We start from the raw sequence: 7,322 nt of genomic DNA, 5'->3' as shown, positions 1-7,322 counted from the left end.
AAGCCTTTGCTTCCCCCCCACTGCGTCCATGTGCAGCTGGGTCTTTGGATCTGAGTCCAGGAACTGACATTTATCCCCGTCAGATTTCATCTTGTTCATTCATCTGACAAACATTTGTTCCATGCCCACGCCGTACCAAGAACTGGCAGCACAGAAAGACAGATCCCCTGTCCTCGAGGAGCTCACACTGTCATTAATCAGAGCAGCCACCATAGTTATCAAGGGCCTGCTGTGTGCCAGGAACTGTGCTGGGGGCCGCATGTAGCTTGTCTCACTGACCCTCAGAGCACTGCAGTATAGGTGGCATTGCTCCCATTTTGCAAATGGGGAAATCGAGGTTCAAAAGGTTTTTGTGCCTTGTCTGAAGTGGCACACCTGGAAAGTGGCAGGTTCCACACTTAACCCTTCAGTCGCTTTAGATTCTGGTTCTGTCCTCCTACCTAGATACCCTCTCTCCCAGATTTGGGTTCTCTGCAAACCTGATAAACTTCACCTCTCTGAATTTCATCAACAGCACTGATGAAACTAAGATGAGGTCAGAGACCTGGGGTGAGCCACCAATGCCCCTCTACCCCAGAGAGACAGCCTTCTATGACTCTGCACCCTGTGGGCTCAGCAGATACAACTGCACTCGACTGGAAGCCCCCTGACCCTTCTCCTCCCTCCACCCCAGGCCCCGGGCTCGCTCCCCATCCAAGCAGCTATGTACATGGTTGTTGGCATCTTTGCCAAAAAACCAGCCCCCACTGCCAAGTCCTCTACATGCAGGAGCCCAGCTGTGCCTGGCCCTTGCCTGAATCATGGTAAAACTCCATTTGCCAATGTCCCTCCCCAAGAGGGAGACTTGAAGCCCAAGACCAGGAGAGGGCAGTTGAGCTGGGATTTCTCAGGCTCTGAGCATCCCCTCTTTCATCTGAGGCTTCTGCTCTCCCGCACCGTCTGCTCCCAGAGGCTCAGCCCATCTTTTTTGCTCAGCTCTTCCGCCAAGCTGAGGGAGACCAACTGCAGGGCGGGCCCGTGCGAGGGCTGGGGGTAGGAAAGAAGGTGAGCAGAATAAAGCACTGCTCCGTTAGGGAGACGAGGTTTGAGATGGGCTCCAAGCTCCCGGCCAGACCGGGGGACACCATATCCCATGACAGGGTTTGAGCTTACCACCTCGCAGGACCACAGGCACCCACCCTCCTCACAGCCCCAGAAGATTGGAAACATTATCATTGTGCCCATTTTGCAGGCAAGGAGACTAAGGTGCAGCAAGTGGGATCCAGGCCTGGATACTACCTCTGCTAAGACTGCTTCCTGAAAAGAGATCCGGGACTTGTGGACAGAATGCATCTGCCGAACAAGAACCCAGCGAGCTCCTACCATAAGCCCAGTATGCAGCAAATAGGTCAGAGTCAGGCCCTGCCCTTATGGCCTCACGTTCAGGGGCAGGGGAGACAGATAATAAAGCCAGCCCATGATTTCAGGCAGTGATAAATGCTACGAAGAGCATAAAGCCGGGGAGAGCTTTATGTCAGTAGGTGTCAGTAGAGTTAAGGATGCGACTCCAGCTAGCATTGTCCTGGAAGGCCTCTCTGAGGAGGTGACGTTTTAGGAGCCAAGAAGGAGCTGGCCTTGGGGACAGCAAGTATAAAGATGCTGAAAGAGAATGAGTGCGGTGTGATACAAATCCACCACCCTCACCATGGGTGATCACAGAGAGGAAACCACATGGCTCTGATGTGAGGCCTCAGTGGGGAAGCATGTGGGCCGGTGTCCTCAGGTTGCCTGAGTCCCGGCACGGGCTCCATGGATGCCTCCACTCTCCCTCCAGGGGTCTGTGAGTCCCCGCCCGGAATGTGGGTCTGTGATGCTCTGTGTCGTCTTCGTTTCCTCCCATCTTCAACACCTTTCTGCACAAGGCCCAGCCCAAAGCAGGCTCTAGATAAACTTTGCCGAATAAACAACCTCTAGAAGGCCCTGCTCACCAAATCCCGAGGGCCAGCAAGGAGGAGGTGTGAGGACAAACCCAAGGAAATCCTACCTTCTTCTACAAGGAATCACTCGATGGAGTTTGTGGCTCCTGTCGGTGGAGGAAGCAGAAAAGACAAAGGGATTCCAGAAGGTGGGAGGAGGGGTCGCCTACACAATTGGAAATTTTCGCACAGAAGTCCAGATTTCAAGCTATTTTTAAAATATTTGAAGATCTGGCAACCCCGAGCCTGCATATCCCCATGGCAACACCAGCTGGTGCTGAGCGGCCCTGGTGACTGGACATGCGCTCTGCACTTCGCCGCGGACAGGCGGCTCACTGCTGCAGACACTTAACCCACACCACTCGTTCACATCACTGGCCCCGTGGGCATCTGAATCGGACAACCCTGGTTTAAGAGATCTGATGAGCAGAGAGTCGTGCAGGGGGCATGGGGACCATGGCATCTGTCGCGTCAGCCTGCAGCTAAGGAGAGTCAGACTGAGGTCCCCTCCCTCAGGTTCTTATGGCAGTTGTCCAGTGTGCGGGGGTTTCCAGGTCCACTTAAATCGGTTCGCTGTGCTGTACTCTGGGTTCGGGTGCCGGGAGGGCTCCAAAACTTCGGCCGTTCAGTCGAGGCGAGACGTGCAGTTCCCGATGTGCAACAGCAGGAGGCGTCTCTCCCTACTGCGTCCTCAGAACTGCAGGGCGGTACGGCGCGGGGCGCGCCACTCCCGGCCTTGACGGTGCAGCCAGGGCTCCAGCTGCTGGAAAACAATCCCTCAGTCATCCCGGGTCCCGGAATGATCCTGTGTCCCTGCATTTTCTCACTTGGGGTGACAGCTGAGGCCCAGCCTGCCCGACAACATGATGGGCTCAGCGGTGATTAGCTGGGCCAGGACATACTCCAGGTGCCCGAGGACAGCCTCAAGAGGTCCACAACCCACCTTGGGCACCCCTTCTGCCCTCCCTTCTCCTAGCAACCTTCTCTTCCTCCTCTACTTCTGGGACTGCTCAGCCTTGCTGGTCCCTCAGGGCTGACCCTCAAATTAAGTACTATGTGCTTGGCACTTTAAATCCCAACAACCCTATAAGGTAGGTATTAATCCCCATTTTACAAGTGGGGAAAGTGAGGTTGAAACAGGAGACATCACGGGCCCAGGGCCAACCAATTAGCGAGTGGTGGAGTCATGATTCAAATCCAGGCCTGTGGAACCCCTCTTCCCTGGACTGCTTTGTTCCCATGAAGGAAATTTTAGAATCAGCCCGTGGAAGAGGAGGGGTTGCTTAGGGTTTGAGGGCAGAGGACAATCCCTTGCCCGGGTCCAGCTGAAACCACCCCCACGCAGGCCACCTATCCTGTTGGAGCCGTCCAAGGACAGGGGCAGAATCTGGGGCCCCTAAACCAGTGATGAAAGCTCAGGGCTTCAGCATGGCCACCAGGGAGGAATAGCTCCTGGCCCTTGGGAATTTACTGAATGCCTCACGATCCCCACCTGGGGCTCTAGTCTGAGCAGCGGGATAGGGTCTCACACATGCTACAGCTTCTGCCTTGAACCCATGATGGGTGGTGAGCAGACAGCGCCAGGCACAGGGACACCTGGACAGTTCAAATGGCCAACTCAGCTGGAGGGGACCTAGAAGAGGGGCAAGAGACCCAGAGTCTGTACAAGGTGAGCTTAAGCACCGCTGAGCATGACTCGCTGAGCCACAACCTCGGGAGCTCCCCGCTCCCACCTACAGTGAGACAGAGAAGCCCAGGGATCGTCAGCCCCTCTGAGACTATCACAGCGATGTGACCAAGGCCACCACCCTGGGTAGGAAGGAGGTTCTGTCCATGCTATTTCATCCAGTTTACCTCCCATTTTCCCACCATGCCCTGCACTCACACCGCTGGGTCTGCAAGTCCCTCCCCATTTCTGCCTGCGTAAATGCCACCTTCTATGGGCAACCCACCTTGATCTGATCCCTCAGATCTGGTCATTTTCTCCCTCTCCTGAGACCACTGAAACTGTGTGGACCTCTCCTGTGGCATTGAGGTCAGTCTCGTTTATGCTGTAATTGTTTCTGGAACAGTCTTCTCTGACAAGTGGACTGCAAGTTTCAGCAGGCACCATAGCTCCTAGCATGGGGCCCCATACACACAAAGTATGAGACACATTGGATGGATGGAAGGAAGGAAGGAAGGAAGGGAGGAAGGAAGGAAGGAAGGGAGGAAGGAAGGAAGGAAGGAAGGAAGGAAGGATGGGGAGATGACAAGATAAACAGATGAACAAATGAGTGGGTAGGAGGGTGCATGGCCCACAGAGATTCAGTATGGCCTCCGTAATTGGCCAGAACTGCCCCTCCAAGGGAATGAGATTTCCCTGTTTCACTTATCACAGCCCCTCCCCTGCCTCAGTGAATTGAAGACTTAGAGACTGTACTGTGTGGAGCTGCAAGGGACACGGGGAGTCAGATCTGTGTTCCTTCCCTCACTGGACCTCAGTCTCCCTTATATAAGATGAGGACATTGGACTAGATGATTCTTTGGGCCTTTCCAGAGCAAAACACATGTCAGTGCTGGGCCCCAGCAAAGAACAGGGCAACTGATTGAACCTAGTTCAGCTTAGAGGCTCTAGAAGAGTTCAGGCAACAATGAAAGGAAGAAAGAGAAAGAAAGAAGCGGGAAGGAAGGAAGGGAGGAAAGAAGGAAGAAAATCGATTCCTATGCCCCAAATTAAAAATGCATTTTTTAAAAATGCATCTAGTATGTAAGATTTCCCAAATGCATCATTTCTTTTAAAAAAAAAAGTTAATTTCAACATATTGAATTTAGGATCACAGCGTGTAAGAGGAGGTGGATCCTCTTACATGGAGGATCCTCTATAATGGAGTTTCCTCAGGCTGGGATGGCCTGGGGTGAAAGGTGCCCAAGGGAAGGATGGGCTGGGAGGCTGGGGGTGTGGAGGGGGCTTTTCTCCACCCCCTTCACCACTTAAGCAGACCACCTCCTTTAGGATCTGACTTATATGTTGACCTTAGGAACCCACTATATTGTTTGAATAAAAGGTTCGCGTGTGTGTGTGTGTGTGTGTGTGTGTGTGTGTGTGTGTGTGTGTGTGTGTGTGTGTTTTAAGCCACTTAACTAATAAAGAGAAACAAGAGGCCCGGAGGGAGGTGATTTGCCCAAGGTCGTACAGCCAGTGTATCAACACATTCCTTCGGTTCAGATTCAGGAATCCAAGCACATCCCTGGGGTCGGGGGCACCGTCCCTGACTGGGCTATACTCTGGCTCAGCTCCAGCAGCCGCAGTGGGAGGTCATCAGGCTCCTTTAAACAACATTCCACTAGGACAGGAACAATCAGATAACCCTGGCCCAATTAGGAACCGGAAAGTCTCACAGAGGGCGAATGCCCAGAACCGGGGGGCTCAGGGCGGGGGCCCAGCTCTCTGCAAGCTTCACAGTCCAAAACCTTCCTAAAACAACCGCTTGGCTGCCTCGGAGCATAATTGAATCTTCCTTTGATGACTCCGGATCTCGCCCTGCCTCGGGCCACTTTAAGAACATCAATTACTGCTGGGCCCAGGTGGGGAGCGAGGGGAGGGGCTGGACCCGGGTTACAGCTGACCCTGCCCTTGGGGGGGCCGGTAGGGGAGGAAGCGCTGGAGGAGACTTCGTGGGGAGCCTGAGCCTCCAGCCTGAGCCCAGGGAGCTGGATGCAGCCTTGGTGGAGAAGGGGCCAAGGAAGAGAATGGGGAGCCCCCTCCCCAACCGAGAAGGGGAGCCCTAGGTGGGCTCCTTCTTAGCCCCCAGAGCAGGCAGGAGGGGCAGCTCCTAGGGTCCCTGGAGGAAGAACCCGACAGCTAAAGGCAGGCAGGAGTGGTGCTGAAGGCCAGGCTAGGAGACCTTGCTAAGGGAGAGGCGGCACAGTGCCCCACGGACTTTGCAGAAATGTTGGCTCCAAGAGACAGAAGTGGGCTTAGAGCCACACTGCCCCTGCCCTGCCACTTCCTGGCTGGGGAACCAGGAGCAAGTTACTTAACCTCTCTGTGCCTCAATTTCTTAGGATAATGCTAGAATAGTAAAACAAGGCTGCTGTGAGGGTTAAACGAGACTCACGTTGGCTGCTAGAAAGTGGGGGCTTAGGGGGCTTCCCTGGTGGCACAGTGATTAAGAATCCACCTGCCAATGCAGGAGACACGGGTTCGAGCCCTGGTCCGGGAAGATCCCACATGCCGCGGAGCAACTAAGCCCATGCGCCACAGCTACTGAGCCCGCATGCCACAGCTAGTGAAGCCTGCATGCCTAGAGCCCGTGCTCTGCAACAAGAGAAGCCACGGCCATGAGAAGCCCACACAAGGAAGAGTAGCCTCCACTCGCCACAACTAGAGGAAGCCTGTGCACAGCAACAAAGACCCAACGCAGCCAAAAATAAATAAATAAAATGAATAAATTTATTTAAAAAAAAAAAAAAGAAAGTGGGGGCTTAGACCGCGGTCTCATGAGGAAAGGGCTGGAAGCACATACATCAGATCACTCACAGGCCTGGCTGTCAGGTGAGACTGGGCGTTTTGTTTTGTTTGACTTGTTTGTGTTTCCTGTACTTTATGCGAGAAACAGTTGATTATACAATTAAAATAATATTCAGAGGAAAAAACAGAACCATAGGGCCTGCAAGCTGTCTTTAAAGGGAAGCAGTTGTCAGAAGAGGAGCCCATCCACTGAGCATGGGGATGGAAGGGGGCGTGGGTATTCCTCTGGGTCTGAGACTCAGACAGGGGAGCCCTGGCTGCCCCAGGGGCCCAGGGGGTGACAGCCCGGAGCCCTCAGGGACAGACACAGGTGACATTTTCGGCCTGGACGGGCCCTACTATTTCCTGTGTCCTACCAAGAGGCACCAGGCAGGGGAAGTCAGTGCAGTACACGGGCAGTACCACTTCTCCCACTGGCTCTTCTCAGCTCCAAGTCTTCAGACCGTCAGCTCAGAGAGGACCCTGGGCCCTCAGGACTCAAGCCAGCCCCCCACCCCCTCCCCAGACTCCCCCTGCCCGGACCACCTAGGCTTCTGTCCCCCCCCACCCCCACTAGGCTCCGCCACGCCACCACACCAGCCTTTGCTGAGGCAGCCCTTTGAGGAAAGCTGGGCTTAGTGGGTCCACAGCCCTGGCCCTGCCAGTGTCATTAATCCCCCAAAGAAAGTCAAACATTAGCCTGGGAAAGAGCTTATGCCTTATATAAGCTCCCCTGGGGAAGGTACAAATACAGCTTGTTGGAGCCGGGCTGCCAAAACACAGAGCTGCCGGACCCTGGGTCAGAGCAAGGGTTTCAGCCCCATCGGCCACCGACCCCGCCAGAGGGAGGAGCCAGGCCCAGCCACCAGGTGAGG

Source organism: Tursiops truncatus, chromosome 8 (genome assembly GCF_011762595.2).
Source record: "Tursiops truncatus isolate mTurTru1 chromosome 8, mTurTru1.mat.Y, whole genome shotgun sequence".
NCBI classification, from domain to species: Eukaryota; Metazoa; Chordata; class Mammalia; order Artiodactyla; family Delphinidae; genus Tursiops; species Tursiops truncatus.
This window is presented reverse-complemented; position numbering follows the sequence as displayed.